Source organism: Hypanus sabinus, unplaced genomic scaffold (genome assembly GCF_030144855.1).
Source record: "Hypanus sabinus isolate sHypSab1 unplaced genomic scaffold, sHypSab1.hap1 scaffold_1156, whole genome shotgun sequence".
NCBI classification, from domain to species: domain Eukaryota; kingdom Metazoa; phylum Chordata; class Chondrichthyes; order Myliobatiformes; family Dasyatidae; genus Hypanus; species Hypanus sabinus.
In genome coordinates this window covers 82,364-106,763 of record NW_026779214.1, presented here as the reverse complement: position 1 = coordinate 106,763, position 24,400 = coordinate 82,364, and the positions used below count along the sequence as shown (strand labels likewise).

General features: G+C 43.9%; 1 long non-coding RNA gene across 1 annotated transcript in view; it reads left to right on the top strand.

Moving 5' to 3' along the window:
• The first annotated feature begins 9,470 nt into the window (after positions 1-9,470).
• The window catches only part of LOC132386426 (uncharacterized), a 31,379-nt gene continuing 16,449 nt past the window's right edge, over positions 9,471-24,400 (top strand). Inside the window, exons 1-2 of the long non-coding RNA XR_009509533.1 lie at positions 9,471-9,983; positions 18,735-18,827. This is a non-coding gene — a long non-coding RNA (uncharacterized LOC132386426). The remainder of the gene's footprint in view (positions 9,984-18,734; positions 18,828-24,400) is intronic.

The window sequence follows — 24,400 nt, the reverse complement described above, 5'->3', positions numbered from 1 at the left end:
AGTGTGTGGTCATGCACTTCAGTTAAAGAGATATTAGGGTTGACTATTTTCTAAATGGAGAGAAGATACAAAAATGAGTTGCAGAGGGATTTGGGAGTCATTGTGCTGGTTCTCTAAAGGTTAATTTGCAGATTGAGTCTGTGGTGAGGAAGGCAAATATGATGTTAGCATTCATTTCAAGAGGATTAGAATATAAAAGCAAGGATGTAATGATGAGACTTTATGAAGTACTGGTGAGGTCTCACTTGGAGTATTGGGAGCAGTTTTGGGCCCTTTATCTTAGGAAGGATGAGATGGAACTGGATGGGTTTCAAAAAAGATTCTCACAAATGATTCCAGGATTAAACAGCTTGTCATATGAAGAGTGATTGATGGCTCTGGGCCTTTATTCCCTGGAAGTTAGAACAATGAGTGATGACTAATTGAAACCTATCAAATGGTGAAAGGTCTTGATAAAGTTGATATGGAGAGTATGGGAATGTTTAAGTCCAGAGGACACAGCCTCAGAAGAGAGGGGCTCACTTTCAGATTGGAGATGAGGAGGAATTTCTTTAGAGTTGGTGAATCTGTGGAATTCATTGCCACAGGCGGCAGCTGTGGAGGCCAGGACTTTAGGTATTTAAGGCAGAGCTTGATGGATTCTTGAATGGTCAGTACTGGAAGGGGTACAGGGAGAAGGCAGGAGATTGGGGCTGAGAGGAAAAATGTATCAGCCAATATGAAATGACAGAGCAGACTCGATACGCCAAATGGCTTAATTCTACTCCTATATCTAATAATCTGTATCACCACCACCGAAACCTCGATCAATTTTGTCAAGCGTGATCTGCCCACACAAAACCATGCTGATTGTCACTAAGCAAGCCATGCCTTTTCAAATGTGGATAAATCCTGTACCTCAATTTCAAACTCGGATCTGCTGGTCTTTAAACAGCTCCCGCACGTCAGATGTGGACTTGTCTGACGGTGGCTGCTCCCAATCAATGCCCCTTGGCTTCTGTCTTACTCCCAACTAACTTGCACTCCTGCAATTCAGTACCTTCATACAAGATCTGATTTTATTCTTCCTCATCACTAAGAAATAAAATAAGATCCCAGAATATTCACTGACTCTTAGCTGTCAGCTGGCCTGGCTCATTTCCCAAAACTAATTCCTCCTGTCTGTTGTCTCCTCTGGTTGGGCTCTGTACATAACGTTTCAAACACTCTTCAGATTCAGTGAAGAAATCTTGTGCATCTTAGTTTTGAGCAAGATCCAATCAATTCTAGGGAAGATAAAAGTCCCTGCACTGGTCAGTGGGGTCCAATATGATAATCCTATCAGTGTAACTGCAGATTGCCTCTGCAAGTGAGCCTTCCAGTTCGTTGGGACATTCCCAGTGGGGTAACCTCTGCTCCTGCTAAATCCACCCTACCCCAACTCACGTGTAGGACAATGAAAGCCAGGAATGTTGAGCTGCCAGCCTTATCCCTCCGACAACATAATGTTGAAATAAGCTCATTTCAGCCCATCAGTTCCAGCATGTTTATTAGCTCTCGTTCTTTCCAGACGGTCTTGTCATACGTATATTCTCCCACTTACTACTCGAGTTCAAACTCTGTCAAGTGACACCATTAAACCTCCTGGTGAGGAATTTGGTTCCCCTCCGGTTCAGATGCAAATGGCCTTGTTTGTCCCGGTCTCCCACCTGCCTGGAAGGGAGCCCATTGATCCATGAATCTGAAGCCCTCGCTCCTGCATCAGATCATCATCAACATATTAAAGTTATGGAATTCTCACCACACCAGCACATAGTTTGTGGCAGAATTCCGAGATTTCAATGCTGGAAGTCCTGCTTTTTTCTGAGTTCCCGAAAATCACTTCGTAGGACCTCATTCCTGTTCGTTTAACCCCTTCCGTGTAGCAAGAAGAAAGCACCCCTCTCGATGTACCCGTTCCATCTTCCCTTTGAGAGGCGTTGTAGCTGAAGCCTCAACCACTGTGGTGAACTATGTGCCTGTCTGGACACGCCCCCTTCTGACTGCTCCTGTGGCTCCTCCCACAGGCCCCTGTATAAAGGCGATCGAGGTCTGATCCTCTGCCTCATTCTCCAGGATGTAGTATGATGGTCACTCGCTGCTGGTTCCTTCTTCAGTCAATAAAAGCCGATATCTCGCCTTTCGTCTCAGAGTGAGTTATTGATGGTGCATCAATTTTATTGACTGGAAGTTTTAAAACATGGAAACCGTTTTACGTCCGGAAAGGTTGGATTTGGACACTCAAGACCCTGAAGCAGCTCTCGCTTTTGAACACTGGCTTGCATGCTTCCAATCATACTTGGAGGAGGTTCGTACAACTGAAACCGCCGTTATGCACAGAATTCTCCTCTCGAGGGTCACTCCAAAAGTTTATTCCATTAGCCGGGACCTGCCGACCTACGAAGGGGCACTGGACGCCCTCATCAGACAGTACGTGCGGCATGTGAACACCGTCTACGCAAGACATCGTTTAGCTACAGCGGCCTGGAGAATCGAGCGCGGAGTTTCTCCGAGCACTACAGACACTCGTCCGAGCTTGTGACTGCAAGACGCTCGCGGCAGAACAACATGCGGAGCTGCTAGTGCGAGACGCCTTGGTGACGGGACTGAGGTCAGTGTACGTGCGCCAGCGACTGCTGGAACATTCCGATCTTACCTTACGCTCGATCGAGACGGCCAACGCTCTGGAAGCTGCGCTGCACTACGCCGACGCTGTCCAGTCGCGCGATTCCCCGCCGGTTCCGTGGACGCATCCGACCCCGCCACCGCCGGCTCCCGCGAGCGAAATCGACGCTGCCAGTGCGATTCCACCAGCTCCCCCAACCCGACCATGGCGGTGGCCCGTCAGAAGCCTGTGCTTTGTTATTTCTGCGGCCTCAAAATACACCCCCGAAAACGCTGTCCAGCGCGAGAAGCGACCTGCTCCAGCTGCGGAAAGCGGGGCCATTTCGCCGAGGTCTGTAAGTCTAAACTGCGAGCGGAGTGCAGCACTACTAGTGAGACGTGGGGGCCGCCATCTTGCATGCCCGGATGTTGGCGGTCTTCTTTGTCCGCGTCAGCATGCCCCACCCCCGACCCTCGGATGCTTTCCGGGTTCCCCGGATGTGAGCGGCCATCTTTGTCGGCGTCACCATACCCCGCCCCCGACCCTCGGATGCTTACCGGGTACCCCGGATGTGGGCGGCCATCTTTGTTGGCGTCAGCATGCCCCGCGCCCGACCAGCCGATGCTTACCGGGTACCCCGGCGGCTCGTCTCTGGCCACTGTGACCCTCGACCAAAGCGCCCCACACCAGCTTGCAAGTTCAATGATGGACATCCGGGTGGAGGGGCACAGGACTACATGCCTGTTTGACACGGGCAGCACTAAGAGTTTTATTCACCCGGACACAGTGCAACGCTGCGGACTCGCAACACGGCCAGTAAGTCAGAAGATCCATTTGGCTTCTGGGTCGCATTCCACAGACATCCCGGCGGGTTGTGTAGCGACATTGGTGGTGCAAGGCACAGCATATCGGAACTTTGCGCTGCTGGTCATGCCTAATCTGTGCGCACCTGTGCTATTGGGGCTGGACTTCCAGAGCCATCCCGAAAGTGTGACTGTGGTATATGACGGGCCCCTCCCACCACTCACTGTCCGGAATCCTCAGTTCTGTGGAACTTCATCACTGCTGACCACACACACACACAGCGGCACACACATCCCATCCAGCACGACAGCTGCGCTACCGACACCACTTGCAGTCTCTCCACTCTCCAGGTCCCTCCCCCACCGTTGTCAGCCAACCTGACCCCGACTGTAAACCTGTGACGACTAAAAGCAGGCGGTACAGTGCGGGGGACAGGGCCTTCACTCAGTCAGAGGGGCAGTGGCTGCTCAGGGAGGGGATCACTGAGCCAAGCACAAGCCCTTGGAGTGCCCAGGTGGTTGGATGGCGGCCCCAACCCCCCCTCACGAACTCCTATTCTCTTTTCCCAGGAAGTCTGTCACTGGGACCACTCTACCTGTTTGGCTGACGTCCCCGGGGCCAGTGCTGCTCCGGAAACATGTGAGCAACAATAAATACTCCCCGCTGGTCGAGAGGGTTCACCTTCTGCATGCGAACCCCCAGTATGCCGACGTGGTTCTACCTGATGGGCGGGAGGACACGGTCTCCATCCGCGACCTGGCGCCCGCAGGTGCAGCAGACCACTACCCTGAACACTCTCCGGTAACTATGAACCTGTACCCGAGGTGACACCGCGCTCACCAGGCCCTACATAGACTCCTCATGACACCTATATACCAGGTGCCTCGCACATGCATGAGCTGGAACCAGCACAACCTCCGTCTCCTGTGCAATCACCAATATCGCCGGCATCGGTGCAATCACAGCCGGTGCTACGTAGATCGCAGCGACAGATTCGACCACCTGATAGACTTGACCTGTAAGAAACTTCGCCACATGAGTACACGTTTAAACAAAGTGTGGGGGGGGGGTGAATGTGGTGAACTATTTGCCTGTCTGGACACGCTCCTCCCACAGGCCCCTGTATAAAGGCGATCGAGGTCTGATCCTCTCCCTCATTCTCCAAGATGTAGTATGATGGTCACTCGCTGCTGGTTCCTTCTTCAGTCAATTAAAGCCGATATCTCGCCTTACGTCTCAGAGTGAGTTATTGATGGTGCATCAACCACCTCACACCAGCTCCTCAGCCACCACTTTACCTGGGGTTTAGAAGGCGCCAGAAGCGTGGTCTATATATCCTAATATCAGTCTTATCCTGTTCCTCTATGTGACCGGACTTTCATTTCCCTCGCGACCCAGAGGAACAATTGTTCTGATGAATTAACCCTCTTATCACTGGAAGTGACTGCCCCCTCGCCCACCAACTGCTGTGTGTGAGGGCGCTCGCACTGGTCACGGGGCCGGGGAGCGACAGACCCAGTTTCTCGGGTATTTCCGGAATGGAAAAGCACTTCCTATAATTTAAAGCATGAAAATCAGCAAATCTCCAGAAAACCTTCAGTGTGTCCGTGTTGTGTGAGGGAGTTTTTTTTCCGCTCGAGCGCTGTGCTGCGGATAGGAAATTGCCGGGCCAAGTAAAGTGAAGGCGGAGAACAACACAAAGACTCTTCTAAGAGCCACCCAGCACCTCACAGAGGGAGCCGTGTCCACAACCTTTTAATTATTTTTTATCGATATATTTGGCTGAGTTACTTTTGAAGCAGATTAATCCATGATACAATTAATGGTAAATAACATGAAAAAGTAATCAAGCACCGTTGCTGGGTGCTGTGGAATTGGCGGGCGATTTGAAATTAACCCTGCGCCGATCACACTGTATTCTGATTGCATGAAGTCCGACAGCCAGTAAATTCCTAGGAATCTTTCACTATGCACGTGGTGTGTGAGGGAGTTTTCTTTCCCCTCTCTGGAGCTCTGTGTTTCGGATAAACCATTGGAAATTGCCGGGCCTAGTAAAGTGAAGGCGGAGCTGGACGATGAGAGGCCGCTCTCGGCTCTGTCCGTCACTCTGACTCTGTCCCCTCACCTCCCCGCTCTCTCTCTCTCTCTGTGTTTCTTGGGCAGGAGTAGTGGCACAGGATTGGAGGATGGGTTATGTTATCCAGTAACTTGGGAAAGGATCGAAGGAAAACCAAACATTGTTCAGATTCTGGCGGTCTCGGCCTGAAACGTCGGCTATTTACTGTTTCTCACAGATGCTGCCTGGCCTGCTGAGTTCCCCCAGCACTGTGCGTGTATCACTGGAAGGAAAAGCCTGGGAGCTGAGTCAGGTCTGCTGCTGCAGTTCAATCATGAAAGACTCGGCTGACAATGTCAATGCCCGGCTCAGCAAATATGCAGATCCCTTTAAAGTGTGAAAAAATGTAACTAGCAATACAACAGGACGGTGATCAATGAGCTCAGTGATTTGAGGAATGTGAGATAGAAACATGGAAAATAGGTGCAGGAGTAGTCCATTCTGCCCTTCGAGCCTGCAAACAAGAACAAGAGATGTCCCATTGTCATTCACGAACCAGGGCAGAACTGCCGTGGGGAATGGTCGGTCCCTGGGAGTGCTGTAAAGCAGAAATATCGGGGTGCAGATATCGTATTCCTTCAAAGTGTAAACACAGGTAGGCAGGACGGTGAAGAAGGTGTTTGCCACACCAGCATTCATCGGGAGAGCATTGGACACTCGGCCGTGACGTCACATTACAGCTCTACCAGCCTTGGGGAAACGACTCTTGGAGCATGACGTACATTTATAGTTGCCCTGTGATTAGAGGGTGACATTAAACTGGAGAGGGTGCAAAAGGGATTTAACAGGAGGCTAGATAGGCTGGAATTTCCTCATCAGAGTGTATGTGACATTAGAGAGGTTGATAAAATAATGGCAGACATTGATATGGTCAGTAGTGAATCTGTTATCTCCAGGGTCATGGAGTTGGAAGCTAGAGATTCCAGGTATAAAGTGAGAGAGGGAAGATTTAAATGGGACCATGAGGAGCAGGTTTAGTACACAGAATGCGCTATTTACATGGAACAAACTACCTACAGTGATGGTATAGGTGGGCACCATTGCAATATCTCTTGCACTGTGGAGAGGGAAGTTTCACAGGGACATGGGCCAAATGTAGGTAACTGAAAATGGTTTTGTTTGTCCACTTTGTCAGCATGGATGTGTTGGGCTGAAGGGCCTGTTTCTGTGCTGCACAACTCAGTGACAACGTCTGTTTCTCTGGCAGAGTGGGACGGACAGTGTCAGTAGTGAGAAGGATTGCGGGATGTAGAGAGGAGAGTGAATGGTTGAGGATGGGGCGGATGGAAAAGAATGTGGGGAAAAGTGAGATCACCTATTCCCAGGATCAAACTGTAAGAATCATTTCCACATGGGGATGTTCAAAGGGACCTGGGTGTCATTGTAAACAAATCACTTGAGTTAACATGCAGATACAACAAGTAATGAGAGGGGCAAACAGTATTTTGTCCTGTGATCCAGGAGGAGTGGAGAAGAGGGGTACAGATATCTCAGTAGGTTCTGTGGGGTTCTGGTGAGAGCACACCTTGAATGTAGTGTCCGTGTTTGGTCACACTTCCTCAGGAAGGATATCGCCGCAATAGAGGGAGGGCAGTGACTGTTCCCCACACTGACTGGGCTGGTTCCAGGGATGGAGGTTTGGTTATGTGAGACGACAGTGAGTGGACCGGGTCTGTATTTCTTGCAGTCAATGAGAAAGCGAGGAAACAGTTAGATTCTTTCAGGATGTGACAGATAGTAGGCAAAGAGTATCTTTCCCCTGAATGAGAGTTCCAAAACTGGGGAAAATACCCTCAGAATGAGGTGTAAATCGCAAACACGAGAGAATCTGCTGATGCTGGAAATCCAAAGCAACAAAAGATGCTGGTGGAACTCATGAGGACAGGCAGCCTGTATGACAAAGAGTAAACAGTTAACACTTCGGGCCAAGACCCTTCCATCAGATCACAGTGTGAAGGTTCTCAGCCCAAAGCATCATTACTCTTTTACATCAGAATGCGGTGACATGCATTCAGGATGGAAATGGAATTGTATCCCTTTAATCAGAAAATGAAGAACTTCTGTATTCGCTGTATAAGTAATCTGGAGCCTCAGGTGCTGGGTTGTGTCAAAGCTGAGATCACCAGTCTCTGGCAGAGTTTTCGTCACTCAGTCCATAAGGCCACAAGATATAGGAGCAGAATTCAGCCATTTCGCCCATCGAGCCCGCTCTGCCATTTCATCATCACTGATCAATTTATCCTCTTATCTTCCCTTGTATCCCTTTATGCCCTGACCACTAAAGAATCTATGAATCTCTGCCTATACCCAGTGATTTGACCTCTCCTGCTGCCTGTGGCAAAAATTCCACCGATTCACCACTCTCTGGCTGAAGGAATTCCTCCTCCTCTCCATTCTGGAAGGATATTCTATTTTGAAGCTGGGTGGTCTGGCTTTAGACACTCCCACCATAGGAAAAATCCTCTCCACATCCACTCAATCAAGCCCTTCCACTATTTGATAGGTTTCAATTCGGTAACCCTTCTTTCTTCAACGTCACGGGGAAGAGAGGCCCAGAGCTATGAAACGCTTTTCATATGACAAGCCATTTAATCCTGGTAAAATTCTCCATTTGTGACGTCATGTCAGCAGAAAACGTTCTGGATTTCAGAGATTTTTGTATTTTGGAATAATGGACAAATCTGCAAACCTCAATCATTAACCCATGCAATCCCAGGCACACAGATGCAAAATAAAGACAGATGTAAATTTAAAGCAGGAAAGTGGAACCTTACGAGGAGGTAAAGCCTGATTACAAGGCCTCAAAATATTGTACTCTCCAAATGGTCAAAATACAGCCAAGTAACAAGTTCGAAAATACCCACAACTTGCAGAATTACAGTGCCTCTGATTATCTTGGTCCATGGGATAAACACAAGCTGGGTCTGATCAACCCTGGCTCGGTCACCTGGGCAAGAGAGTCTCATGATTAACGACCCGAAACCCCCAATGACCCCAGGTTGCAGAACTGATGATGTGCCCCTTTGCACACCCGGTTCTTTAAGCCAAGTGGGAGTCAGGCCACGTTAATGAAAGGCATCGGCTAGATTAAAGTGGCTCCACTACACTACACTATCCACCATAGTCCCACATATCTCACCATACAAAACTCCACAGCTTTATCTCTTCCAGCCTCACATATACATCCACCAGCCCTACCCTCAAACCCAATCCTAAGAAGGGGCACCCACCCCTTCTAACCCTGGCCACACACCCACAAACCCGAAGACGAGTGTACGGAGGAGTAAGATCCAACAAAGGCAAGTGTTGGACCTGGTGGATGAAGGCATGGGCCGGATCAATGTGGCAGCGTTGCGTGACACTGAATCGAGAGTGACGAGATGAAGAAACACAAGAGGGGTGATTCTCCGACTGCCCGCATAATCTCCTTGTTATTTAGATTTTGTTCTGATAGTCCTCTGACTATTTGAATATGTTGGTATAATTCATATTTAATTCCAGTGTTTCTTGTCAATGTTGTGTCTGATGAAATGTGTCTGTGATGCTGCTACAAATCCGATGTTCCTTTCACCTGTGTGCATAAATAAACTCGATTTGAACTTTACTTTGAAATGTCCAAATCTCTCCTTCGCTCTCCTGCTGCCCTGTGTCATGAACTGAACGTCTTCGTGTTTAACTTTACAATATTTCATCTAATTTTATTTTCATACTGCTTTTGAAATTTGCGTTTCCCTTTTCAATTGCAGCCCGCACCCCCGCCTGTCTCTGCCCTCTGTCCTTCCTCCTGTATTAAACGCAGCGCGAACCGTCACACATTGGTGCCGCTTCCCATCCCCCAGCGTTCCACTTGGTGATTCCTTTCTCCAAGCAGCCAATCGGAATGCTCAGCGTCACCATTCTAATTAACATACCATTTTGTGCGCTGCCTATTTAGTCCGGGCTCCGAACAGTTTCTGATTATTATTGTGTTTGAAACCGACGGGGAACTGCCTGATCCACCGAAACCCGCTCCCAAGAAGGGCGCCAAGAAAGCTCTGTCCAAACCGGCGAGCAAGTCTGGCAAGAAGCGCAAGAGGTCGAGGAAGGAGAGTTACAAAGTGATGAAGCAGGTTCACCCCGACACCGGCATCTCCTCCAAGGCCATGAGCATCATGAATTCATTCGTGAACGATATCTTCACGGGTGAGGCTTACTGCCTGGCCGACTACAACAAGCGGTCCACCATCAGCTCCCGGGAGATCCAGACCGCCGTGCGCCTGCTGCTGCCCGGGGAGCTGGCCAAGCACGCCGTTTCCGAAAGGAAAATGGCGATGACCAAGTACACCAGCTCCAACTGAAGACAAGTTTACTGACAAAACAAACGGGAAAATCAAAGGATCTTTTAAGAGCCACTCACGGTTTCATTAAAAGAGTTACAAAATATTGAGACATGGACTTGAGGTAAGTTTAATGCGCTCATTCAGAATCTTATCTCCGTTACTCAGAAATTGCTGTCCACTATTCAGCAGAATCCCGATTTCTCTGTTACATTCCTGCGTACTGCACAGGCATGGACTCGTGACGCACCCCTTCCCTGTCATTTCCTCTCGGTCATCAGGTTTCTCTGAAGAAGACACTAATTGTTGCTTCTGTTTTAATTACCGTGGAGAATGCGGTTCTTTGAGTTTTGGCCCATTTTGGTTACTTCTCCTAACCCCATTCCAACACGACAGCTGTACACTCACGGTTTGTTCAGACTGTATTTGTTAAAGCTCCACTTTCTGAAGGGCCATCCGCAGGTAAACTGACGTGAGTTTACACAATGACCGTCCGCGAACATTTATCAATTGAAAGAAATCGGTGAACTAAATCTCCAGACACCGTGGCAATATTAACTACACTTAGTTTAAATCTGTTTCACCAATCATAAACGTCCTGCTACATTTCTCCCGACTGTATATGAAGGGAGAACACGCATATTTCCGGAAGCCAGAATTTTTCACGGTCAAGACTCCAAGTTTATTTCTGATTTATCAAATCTATCTGACGTTGTATGTATTCCGGAAACCTGGTTTCCCACATTTAAATTCTTCCTTCCAGGATTATATTGTAATTAGGCGTGATAGATTATTTGGTAGAGAAGGTGCTATTGCAAATTTTATACAGAAAGGGAGAAGGCATACAGTTGTGGATGTGAATGAAATGTATGAGACACTTGTAGAAGTATTTGATTCAACAGGGAGCGACATTAAAGAGGTATATTATTATAACCATGGTGGAAAGCTTTCGATTGATGTGTTAGAGTATATGTAGCTCCAGCTCACTAAGGGTTGTATGGTTGGGGATTTTAATGCATAGACTTAACTGTGGGCTTGTTCTCAGAATGATGGTGCTGGTTTGAAATGCAGAAGAGTTTTAGATATTTCACTGTGTCTAACTGGTTGGAGAGTTATGAGATTTAATGTTCGTAATAGTTCTGAAATTGCTGTAAATTTAACTTTGGTTTCAAACATTCATGCTGCAGTGAGTGAGTGGTATGTCATGGGAGATGAAACATTGGGGAGTGATCATTTTCCTCTATTTATAAGCCTGGGTTTAGACCAAGTTGCCACTTTGAGGAGGTGGAATTTCGGTAAAGCAAATTGGAGAAGTTTTAATGTTTTATGTGATGAATGGAACATCTGTGTGGATGGAACGGTGTGCATGATGTCGATTTCTGCAAATTCCTCAAATTTGCTGGAAGAGACTCATATTAAAAAGTGCATTAATAGGGGAAAAGCTGTACCATGGTGGACGGAGGAGTGTGCAGAGGCAATTATTGAGAAAAATGTGGCATTTTGGAAAGTTAAGAAGTATCACTGTCCGCGTGATCTTATTAAGTGTAACAGGTCACAGGCCGTGGTGAGGAAAATAATGAAGATTGTGAAAAATATTTACTAGAGGTCATATTGTGCTAGAATTGGAAGGACTATTAAACTTGGAGGTGTTAGGGGAATGATTAAGAAAATGGGGGTGAGGGATTCATAGGGTTCCCAGTATTGATTAAAGAAGGTGATACAATTATGACTGAAACAGAGAGGGTTTAGTTACTGGCTTGGTCATTTGCTGTTACTCATAATCAAAATAATGAAGAGACTAAACAATGTAGGGATAAGCTGTTAAGTGAATACCCAGACGTGTTGGAAACCTGCTGTAGCAATGACAGTGATGTAGAGTTTTCTTTGTGTGAATTTAGGAAAACGATTATTAATACAGGGCTGACGGCTCCAGGAAAGGATGATATAAGTTATTGCATGTTTAAACGTATGGCCACAGCTCTTTGGAGATAATATTACATTTTTGAATCCTATTTGGCATTCAGGCCATCTTCCCTCCTCATGGAAAATTGCAATTGTAGTGTCTATTCAGGATCCTGGTAAACCCCTGTTGGATCCTCCTAGTTATAGACCAATATTCCTGATTTCCCATTTGTGTAAACATATGGGATATATGGTATTAGAGTGGTTGAATTATATTTTGGAAAAGGGAGGGGACATGTTGTTGTTAATATACTGGATTAGTTTGAGGGGACAAGTGCTGGTTCAACAGCACATGTCCCAAAATCAGTCAATGTTTTTATGCAGAAATCTCAGCATCTACTTCAACACAGCAAGCTTCCAGAAACAATATAGTCAGTGGAAATGTCAATCCATCGCCTCCTATATTGTCGCGATGAGGCCACACTCAGGTAGGAGGAACAACACCTTGTATTCTAGCTGGTCAGCCTCCAATCTGATGGCATGAACATCGATTTCTTGATCTTCCGGTCATGCCTCCCCTCCCTCATCATTCCCCATCCACTTTTCCCTCTTGTCGCCTGCCCATCACCTCCCTCGGGTGTTTCTCCCCCCCCCTTTCTTTCTTCCACGCCCTTCTGTTCTTTCCTATCAGATTTGCCCTTCTCCAGCCCTGTAGCTCTTTCACCAATCAACTTCCCAGCTCCTTACTTCATCTCTCCCTCTCCCAGTTCCAGTTATCACTTTGTGTTTCTCTCCCCCTCCCCCACCTTTAAATTTACTCCTCATTGTTTGTTCCCCAGTCCTCCTGAAGAATCTTGGCCCAAAATGTAAACTGTACTTTATCCACAGATGCTGCCTGGCCTGCAGAGTTTCTCTAGCATTTTGTGTGTTTTCCTTGGATTTCAATAACAGCAGATTTTCTCCTCTTTATTACTCAATGTCAACAGGCATTCTGTATGACAACTGTCAAAGTCCCACTGCAGATATGAATCGAGGTTCGGCAGATTCTGAGAATAAACTGCAAAGTAACACACAAAGTACTGCAGGAGCTCAGCAAGTCAGGCAGCATCTCAGCAGAGAAATAAACAGTCTAGGTAGGATGAAGTGTTTGGGCCCATAATATTCACGGTTTATTCCTCTGCATAGATGCTGCTGGAGCTACTGAGACCCGCCAGCATTTTGCAAACATAAACCTCTTTTTTTTCAGTCAATCAGTTTCCGGATGTTGCTGAACTTTCATTTGTAGCCTCATCCTCCTGCTCTGGTTCTATCTTTCTACTCCCCATCAACTCGAGCCTCCATCACATCTAGAGCCCTCTTTTTGCTGACCCCACTTGTTTCTGCTCCATCGAATATTTACCCACCATTCTGCTCATACCTTAGAGGAGAGCATTGTATTGCAACAGTCTGGCTGTGTGAGGCACGGCCCTTCAAAATCAGTGAAAATCACCCAAAACAGTGAATGGAGAAGGGCAGAGCCTATATTACCAGCAATATCGAGGAGCAGATAGGGAAACAGATTCCGGAAAGGTGTAAGAATAACAGAGTTGTCATGATGGGAAATTTTAATTTGCCAAATATAGATTAGCATCTCTCTAGAGCAAGGGTTTTTATGAGGTGGAGTTTGTTAGGTGTGTTCTGGAAGGCTTCTTGACACAATACATAGTTAAGCCTACAAGAGGAGAGGCTGCACTTGATTTGGTATTGGGAAATGAACTTGGTCAGGTGTCAGATCTCTCAGTGGGAGAGCATTTTGGAGATAGTGAATATAATCCTATCTCCTTTACAATATCATTGGAGAGATATTCGGAGCAGACAAGTTAGAAAAGAATTTATTTGGAATAAGGGGAATTATGAGGCTATCAGGCAGGAATTTGGAAACAAATGCTCTCAAGGAAAAATACGGTAGTGTGGCAAATGTTCAGGGAATACTTGAGTGAAGTTCTGCAATAGTTACGTTCCCATGAGACACGGAAGTGATGGTAGTGTGCAGAAATTCTAGTGTACAAAGGCTGGTCAAGAAGAAAAGAAAACATTACTTCTTACTTCTTACTTCTCCTGACAGTAAGAGTGTTCACTTTGATTTGTAAATATGTGGATTTCATCTCCAGGCACAGTGAGGATATAAAATCCCCATTTGAATACACTCAAATATGAACTGATTGTTCATAGTCACAGTGCATTGATTACTCTTCACAAACATGTCTATCCAAATAGAAAATATTTGCGCCATTGCAAAATACTCCACTTGAGGTTCCTCCCCTCCCTGAATCACAATATATAGGGGACAACCACCTAAATCTGATACAGCAGCTCAAAGAAAGCAACTTCCATTTCTTTGTTACAGGTACATCTGATTTTTCTGAGTCTTTCTGAAATAATTATTGTCAAGCATTAAATGTAGATGGCTTCATTGGTAAATTGGAAGATGAAGAAACAATTGATGGAGCTGTGGATAGTGTGGAGGACTGGCAATAAATACAGCAAAATGTAGATCAATTGCAGATATAAGCTGGGAAATGGCAAATGGAATTTGACCCAGATAAATGTGACGAATTGCACCTCAGTAAGGCAAATGCAAGACAGAACACTGTTATGGGCAAGGTCCTTTGGTGTTGCTGAGCAGAGAGATCATGGCATCCTAGTTCATTGCTAGTTGTAAGTAGCTACACAAGTTGGTATGTTGTTTAGAAATAGGCTTACAACATGCTTGCATTTATTATTCGAAGCATTTAGCTCAATAGTCATGTTCCTACTTTGTAAGACTCTCGTTGGGCCACATCTGGATGACTGCATACAGTACTGGTCGCCCCACACTTGGAAGGATGTGGAGGCTTTGGAGAGGGTGAAGAATATGTTTACCAGGATGCTGCTTCATTTAGAGGGTGTGTGCTATCACAGGAGGCGTAATAAATTGTTGTTTCCACTGGAGCTCCAAAGGCTGAGGGGTGATCTGATAGAGGATTGCAGGAAGATGGAGGGTATGGACATGGTATAGGCAGGAAGGATTAGTGTTTGGGTGTTTTTGATTTGCTTTATAGCTAGTTCATCACAACATTGTGGCCCTAATGGCCTGCTGTTGTGCTGTACTCTTCATTGTTCTATGTTCTGAGTTTTCCAAAGCCCGAATGGCCGGACGTCTTGATATCGGATTAAACAGTAATGCAGAGAGACTTTCTGAACAGGTGGGATTGTCTTACCTCCACTTCTTTAACATTGTTCATTGTTGAAATTGCCTGCAATCCCAAAAAATGAACAGGTTCAGGAACTCGAGATCAAATTCAATTTTCTTTACAGATATACAACCAAACGAAACAACATTCCTCTACAACGTGCTCCAACCGCAGAACATCGATCGCACAAAGCACATAAAACTAAATATTGTCAAAAATAAGTGAACAAAATATAATTCACAATGCATGCAGTGTGCAGCTAATTAAAAAAAAAAACAACTAACAGTAAAGAGCTCACTGTCTTGTGATGAGTGGTCGGGAGTGGCAGGGCATTCATTGGTTTTGTAACCTAATGGAAGAAGCTATTACCCAGTCTAGCAGTCATAGTTCTCAAGCTCCAGTGCCTCCTTCCCGATGATTATAGGTCAAAGAGATTGGGAGATATGTGCCAGGGATCCTCAATGATGCTTTGGGCTTTGACTAAATCAAATGTGTCAAATCATTAATATTCCAAACAACATTTTATTTAAAGTCAAACATCTATTTTTTGATATAATGAACATACTGAAATGCAATAAAAAACATTAATTTTTCCAAGTCAAATTGAGTTTATTCTTATTATCATAAGTTCAGTGAGGTACGGATTCAGTACCAAGGAAAATTTGCATGCAACAACATCACAAAGATGAAAGGACAGACAGCAGACAGAATATAGATTATGCATTAGGTCTACCTTAAGTCATGCCATATGCAATAAAGTCTATTTGCCATCATGAGTATATATTTTCAGAAGTTAATTGGCTGGAATAGTAATGAATGGGAGATTGGTTTGACTAGACAAAATAGATGAATGTTACTTGAGGCAGGCATCCCCAAGAGTACTGAAAACATTGTCAATTACAATTTCCCACGAGACGTTACTCACGGACAGTTATAGAAAATCGTGTAGGTCTTGTAATGGAAATGTTCCCATGATAGTTCAGGGTTTATTCATCGAGAAGATACTTTGATTGATGTACCAGTTCGGTGGGAGGTGGACGGGGTAATATTTTGGTAATATTTTCTGAGGAGCTGACTGGTCAAACTAAATAGTGCGAACTGGTGCCGAATACTTTCCTGTATTCAATGGTGGGTGAGGTTCACCAATGACGGACTGGGCCATATTTAGTACTTATTACTGGCTTTTCCGTACAATGGCATTGATGCTTCCATATCAGGCCAAGATGAAACCAGTCAATAAACTCTCTAACAGACATCTGTAGAAATTTGTCAATGTTTCAGATAATAATTCAAATTTTGTCAAGCTTCCAAGAAAGCATAGCGTTTTTGGTGACATTCCAAATCTCCTCAAATTCCTATTGAAATATAGCCGCTGTCACACCTTCTTTACAGCTCTATCAATATTTTGGGTCCAGGTTAGCTCCTCGGACATACTGGCACCCAGGATCTTAAAATAGCTCCCTCACTGCATTTCTGATCCCTCCATGAGGATCAGTGTGTGTCATTCACTCAACTATTATGTGTCATCTGTCCTCATACCCGAACTCCGGAAAACACGTTGAGGAATTCTTCCATGGGCAACAAAGTCAATGGTCTGAGATAACTGAGCAGCAAGTTGACTTCACAATTCTTTGTTAATTGTCAATTCAAATATGAGCGAAAGTCTGAGAATCAGATTCCCACGACACAATAGGTGACTTTGTGGTTTGTTTGAAGTAAAGGTCTGTTAAGATCTATTAAGAACAGTGCATTCCAGTGATCCACTACTCTCTGAATAAATAAAACCCTACGCCTCACATGCCCTTTGAACACACGCCTTCTCACTTTAAATGCCTGCCCTTTGGTATTTGACATTTCAACCCCGGGAATCAGATACTCCCTGTCTACTCTATCTATGCCTCTTTTAAACTTATAAACCTTCATCGGAATTCCCCTCAGGCTATGGTGCTCCAGAGGAAACAACTCACCATCCTTTCCAATTGTATCCAGTCTCAATTGTAAGCCAGACTGACGCTGTGGAAATACAGCTCCAGAAATATGATTTTTATTTCTGCAAGGAGCATGTGTGTGTGTGGCAAATATCCGTCGACATTTCCTGGTACATGCTTCAGAGCATCGACTGATGATAAGGGGATGTTCACCATGACACTGGAGTAAACTGCAGATGTCTCCTTCTCTTGTGTAGTAAAGGACTTCAATTTGCTGCATCCTACTACAGGTTCTGAGTTATCATAAGTCGAAAATGAGCAATGCTAAAAGTTCAGGTGCAACAGTTCTATTTAAATTTTCTGCCCATTACACTACTGGTGTTTTGGCAGCAATAAAGGTCTTCCTTCTTTGGCTGTGTTCAGGGCTTCCTTCATCATGTCAGTGTCACGCCTGTGACAATAGGCAATAGGTGCAGAAGTAGACCATTCAGCCCTTCGAGCCTGCACCGCCATTTTGAGATCATGCCTGATCAATTGCTATCAATACCCTGTTCCTGCCTTGTCCCCTAATCCCTTGATTCCCCTATCCATAAGATACCTATTTAGCTCCTTGAAAGCATCCAGAGAATTGGCCTCCACTACCTTCCGAGGCAGTGCATTCCAGACCCCCACAACTCTCTTGGAGAAGAAGTTTTTCCATAACTCTGTACTAAATGACTTTTTTAATGATCCTCTTTTTAAAAGGTTTTTTATTGCATTTTCAAATAATTACAGAAAGAAAAACAAATATACCCTTAGTCCCTCCCCTCTAACAACCCTACAGAAAAAAAGAAAATGAAAAAAAAAGAAAGAAAGCGAGAGTACCTGTATATCTGAAGATCCCCACATGCTCCACGGAGTTCGTAATAACTTTATTATATATACTTATTTCTTTCCCCAAATAACCAATTATTTTATCTTCGGAGCGGTCATTTGAGATCTTAAGCTGTGTTGCCTTTAAGGCATTTGTTTAGTTTATTATACTTTTGCTTTAGTATTTTTTTTGTTATTATTTTCTAGTTAAAGTTAAGGTTGTTTAAAGTAAATTCGTTTTCTGTGATATATAGTGGCATGCGATGACGTCACTCCCGGTTTCGCTGTGTGTTGTGGGAGAATACCGGTTTGGAGAAACAGGAAGGAGGGGGCTTATGTGTACAGTATCAGCGCGAGAAAAGTTTTCTTTCTACGCACGAGAAACATTAGTGAATCAGCGCCCTAAGTTCATGAGATAATCGATATGTTGAATTAAAAAATGTTAACGCTGATTCTGTTAAAAGTAATGATGATTGATAAAGTTTATGTTTTTTGTTATTTAAAGAGTTGCGGATAGTTTGTGTTGAAGTGTATTTAAAGCCAGTCGAAGGCGTGGGTAGATTCTGACTGTATGTTGCACTTTAATGTAAGATTGTTTTTGTAGTTTTACTTTTGCAAGTGTTTATGATGTAAATGTGATGTCAAGAAGGAAACAAATACAGTATATTTTTGTATTGTTTTATCAACAGTTTTCACCATACATTAATGTGGAAGAGTGAACAGTAAATGGTTAATCTTACTGGGACCGCCTCATTGATTGGTTTATGCTTGGTGTTTAGTTCAGAGTTATTTTACAGCTGTGCGAGAACACTACATAAGCATTTACGAGAATGACACCATCTGATTTCAAATCCCAGAAAATCCTGCAGTCTCGTTCCTGCAGTTCTTCCATTGGAGTGAAAATCATATAGTTATTGGAGATGATGTATGTTGCCGTATGTCGATTACAATAATGACATTTGTGCTGTTCATTTTTTTCAGACAGCTGCACCATAGACCCTGAAAGTGACATCAGGAATATCTTCTCCGCAAGTTACAGTGAGCATCTGGGTTAAAACTGATCAACAGCACAAGGTCAGAAACTTAGTGTCACTACCAAAAGTTCCAGCCAATAGAAGTTCAACACTGTATAATGTGTGTTAAAGAAATGTGAAATAGTGTAACACTTGTAATAATAATTAACAATCAATGAAGCATACAAACAATGTGTTCTTCATTAGCATTTATTGTAAGACTGGAAGTGGTTACTACTGATATTGGCAACATTTATTCACCATACCTAATATCTGTGCTCTTGAGATTGTCCCCATTAAACACAAAATTATTATAAATAATTAATTTTAGACGTACTTATTTAAGGCCATATGACATAAGAGCAGAATGAGATAATCTGGCCCATTGAATCAGCTCTGCCATTCAATCACTGATGATCCTTTGTTTTATCTCCTCCTCAACCCCATGAGAAAGTAAGGATACATGGGATCCAAGGAGACATTGCTTTGTGGATCCTGAACTGACTTACCCCCAGAAGGCAAAATGTGCTTGGAGACGGGTCATATTCTGCATGGAGGCCAGAGTCCAGTGTTGTGCCTCAGGGATCTATTCTGGGACTCCAACTCTTCGTGATTTTTATAAATTACTGAGATGAGGTAATTTAATGAGATGAGGCATTAATAAGATGCAAAACTGGGCTGAGAAATGGTAGATGAAGTTCAACCCAGATAAGTGTGGCCTGGTTCATTTTGGTAGGTCAAATATGATGGCAGAATGTAGAGTTAATGCCTAGACTCTTGGCAGTGAGGAGGATCAGAGGGATCTTGGGGTCCCAGGCCCAAATTTTCTTTAAATAACTATTTATGGTTCTTAGTAATTGTTCCGTCCAAATAAGTAAGTTTATTTCTTACAATTTTAAAAGGAACGTTAGTATTAATTGATACTAAATGATTCAATAGAATAAGTTCACTCTTATCCTGAATACTGACTAAAACAGGAGACAAAAGAATGTACGATAGCTAATAAAGTCTCAACATTAGGAATATAAAGCAAAAGGTCATCGGCATAATGCAAAATTTCTAAGGTAAGGACATGTTCGGCACAGCTTTGTAGGCTGGAGGGTCTGTATTGTGCAGTAGTTCCGTGTTTCTATGTTTCTATCACATCTGTTTCCTCAACATTTCATGTCCCTCCACCAATATTCCTAATATCTGCAAACCTGGCAGGAAAGCCATCTATTCCTTCATCTAAGTCATTATATACAGCATAAAAATAAGTGGCCCCATAGGAACCCTGCGGATCACCACTAGCCACTGGCAGCCAACCAGAACAGGATCCATTTATTCCCACTCGCTGCCTCCTACCAATCAGCCAATGTACTACCCATGTTAGTAACATTCTTGTAATACCATGGGCTCTTAATTAAATGCGCAGCCTTCTGTGTGGCACTTGTGTCAAAGGACTTCTTAACGCCCAGATATACAAAATACACTGCATCCCCTTTATCTATCCTACTGGCATTCTCATCAAATTATTGCAAAAGGTATATATTTTTAGCCAGATGGTGGTGGAATTATGGAATTCGTTGCCACATACAGTGTGGAGGCCCAATCATTGAAGGTGCTTAAGTAGGAGATTGATAGGTATCTAATTAGTCAGTGTATCAAGGGATATGGGGAAAAAGTCGGAAATTGGATCTAGATGGGAGAATAGTTCAGTTCATGGTGGAGTGGCAGAGCAGACTCAATGGGTCGAATGGCCTCCTTCTGCACCTTTACCTTGCTTGAAATGTAATATGAATTATTAATAGAGTAAACGAATAGACTATAACAGAGACAGTACTTAGCTCATGACGAATTAATGTTGTCACAAATAAAGTGACTATGAATCACTGATTATTTCTACTTGGCATAATTTATAATTATTTAATTATTTCTGGTTAAATATTGCTATATTTCTACACAATTCCTGTTTAGCATGAATGTAACAAGACCCAATTTCCTTCGGGATCAATAAAGTATGTCGTTCAGTCTGTCTGTCTGACTGAAGTTTCTGGCAGACTGAATTCCTTCCGATGGATCATTGCTGGGAGTGCTCGTTCCATTTGGGCAGTTCGCCATCTACAACACAAGTTCAGAAATATTCATTTGTTACTGAAAGCATAGTACCTTAAAACCTGGAATACAACACATGATTAATATTGAATAGGATAAAAAAAACCTGACACATAAAGGTTTGGAACAAGAGGAAGTGGATTATGATGAATGTTAAATTGTGCCAATGCTTGAAATAAGGGATGGCAATAAATAAAGGGCTGCAAGAAGACCACAGACATGTCATCAGGTTTGAAGGACCATGTGCCTCAATGACCCTGAGTTCTAAGTTGTCTGGAGTCAGGGCCTTCTGCTTTAGCTCTTGGTAGTATCAGCCATACCTAACAGGTCAATAAGTAGAGGCCAGGCGAAGAGATGTCCATGGGTCCTGCCCGTTCGGGGTTTCAGTTCAGCAATAAAAATTCAGACTGGTAAATCAAAACTGGTCTGGAAAAGCAATAAAGAATAATTCTACATCTGAGTGTAACTGTATTCCTGAGTCTCCACATGAAATGCATACTAGACAGTAGAGAAAACTAAGTGGAAGTACTGACATGATGAAGGAAGCCCTGGACACAACCAGAGAGGAAGACCTTTATTGCTGCCAAAAACACCGGTAGTGTAATGGGCAGAAAATATAAATAGAACAGTTGCATTTGTCTTTCAGCATTGTTTGTTTTCGAATTATGATAACTCAGAACTTATAGTAGGATGCAGAAAATTTAATTCCTTTACTGCACAGAAGAAAGAGACATCTGGAATTTACTCCAATGTCGTGGTGAACATCCTCTTATCATCAGTCGTGTGCTCTGAATCATGCACCAAAAAATGCTGCTTGATATTTGCCACACACACATACTCCTTGCAGAAATAAAAATATTATTTCTGGAGCTGTATTTCCTCAGTGTCAGCTTGGCTTACAATTGAGACTAGATACAACTATTGTATTATACAATATTAATTAAAGTTCATAATGTGCTCCTTTGTTGCCTTTACATAGATCTAGTTTTATCAAGAGAACAGAAACATTCCCCGATATGTGACACAGCAGACTCTGCTTAGCTAATATTATAGACTGATTACTTTTGTTGAAAGTTATCAATATACGTTATCAAATGACAATTTTAATTAAATTACAAAGCAGTTCAAATCACTACAACAGGACTGACGATTTGGTATTCACTTAATGAGTGACATGTCAACAGAAACATTGAGAAAGTTTGTAGTATGATACCAAAGCAAAACGGATTATTGTGTAATGTGGGCATTGATTGCAAATTGATTGGAACTCATTGTCCTGTAATTCTGTTTGAGGCATCATGGTCGTGGAATTATGGAATTCGTTGCCACATGCAGTGTGGAGGCCCAATAATTGAGGGTGTTTAAGGAGGAGATTGATGGGAATCTAATTAGTCAGGGTATCAAGGAATATGGGGAAAAAGTCGGAAATTGGAGATGGGAGAATACTTAACTTCATGGTGAAGTGGCGGAGCAGACTCAAGGGGCCGAATGGCCTACTTCTGCTCCTTTACCTTGTCTTGTCTTGACATGTGAATTATTAATATAGTAAATGAATAGACTAAACTCAGAAACAGTGCTTAGCAGATAACGAATTAATGTTGTCACGAATAAAATGACTATGAATCACTGATTACTTCCACTTGGCATAATTTATTATTATTTAATTATTTATGGTTTTATATTTCTATATTTCTACGTGGGCTTTTCTGCCAGCTTTCACTATTACGCTGTTACAGGAGTTCTAGCCTTTCTTCTGGTGCGTCTCAAGGAGCTGTTCCCCAGACCCTCTTTTATCCCCACTCATAGGGTCTCAGATGTCACTCAGGGTGGAATGATGCCATCCCCTAACCTGCCCACGTTGCCTGAGGGCTTCCATGAAGCAGAGTACTCAATACACAATTCCGCCTCCAAGAAACAATGACCTTTTCCGTGGCTTTGTATCGCTGGGGGCCAGGACATTCCAAACTTCTCTCTCTCATTTCCTGGGTCTCCTACCCTGACTTAATAGCGATCTTGCAATTCTCAAAAATGAAGAGGGAGAAAACAGAGAACTATCGACCTGTCAGCCTGACATCGGTGGTGGGAAAAATGCTGGAGTCCATTATTAAGGATGAAATAGTGGCATATCTAGATAGGAGTGATAGGATTGGCCCGATCCAGCATGGATTTACCAAGGGTGAATCATGCTTGACTAATCTGTTGGAGTTTTTCGAGGAAGTAACCAGGAAGTTAGGCGGGGGAGATGCAGTGGATGTAGTGTACCTTGATTTTCAGAAGGCATTTGATAAGGTCCCACATAGAAGATTGGTGGGTAAAATCAAAACTCATGGCATCGGGGGGAAGGCATTTACATGGATAGAACACTGGTTGGCAGATAGAAAGCAAAGGGTAGGTGTGAATGGGTGTTTCTCGGAATGGCAGGTGGTGACTAGTGGGGTGCCACAGGGCTCGGTATTGGGACCACAGCTGTTTACCACTTACGTTAATGATTTGGATGAAGGCATAAAAAATAACATCAGCAAATTTGCTGATGATACTAAGCTGGATGGCAGAACGACATGTGATGAGGATGCTGGGAGAATTCAGGGTGACTTAGATAGGCTGGCTGAGTGGGCAGATACTAGGCAGATGGCGTTTAATGTGAATAAGTGTGAGGTTATCCACTTTGGGAGTAAGAACAGGAAGGTAGATTATTATCTGAACGGTTTAGAGTTGGGTAATGGAGCAATAAAATGAGATCTCGGAGTCCTTGTTCATCAGTCACTGAAGGTGAATGAGCAAGTGCAGCAGGCAGTGAAGAAGGCTAATGGAATGTTGGCCTTTATTGCAAAGGGAATTGAGTACAAGAGCAAGGAAATCCTTCTGCATTTGTACAGAGCCCTGATGAGATCTCACCTGGAGTATTGTGTACAGTTTTGGTCTTCAGGGTTAAGGAAGGACATCCTGGCTGTAGAGGAAGTGCAGCGTAGATTCACGAGGTTAATTCCTGGGGTGTCTGGACTGTCTTACGCAGAGTGGTTAGAGAGACTGGGCTTGTACACGCTGGAATTAAGGAGATTGAGAGGGGATCTGATTGAAGCATGTAAGATTATTAAGAGATTGGACTAGATAGTGGCAGGAAATATGTTCCAGATGCTGGGAGAGTCCAGTACCAGAGGGCATGGTTTGAGAATAAGGGGGAGGTCATTTAGGACAGAGTTAAGGAAAAGCTTCTTCTCCCAGAGAGTTGTGGGGGTCTGGAATGCACTGCCTTGGAAGATAGTGGAGGCCAATTCTCTGGATGCTTTCAAGAAGGAGCTAGATAGGTATCATGGATAAGGGAATCAAGAGATATGGGGACAAAGCAGGAACAGGGTATTGATAGTAATTGATCAGCCATGATTTCAAAATGGCGGTGCAGGCTTGTAGGGCCGAATGGTCTACTGCACCTATTGTCTATTGTCACAGGCGTAACACTGACATGATGAAGGAAGCACTGAACACAGCCAGAGAAGGAAGACCTTTATTGCTGCCAAAAACACCAGTAGCGTAATGGGCAGA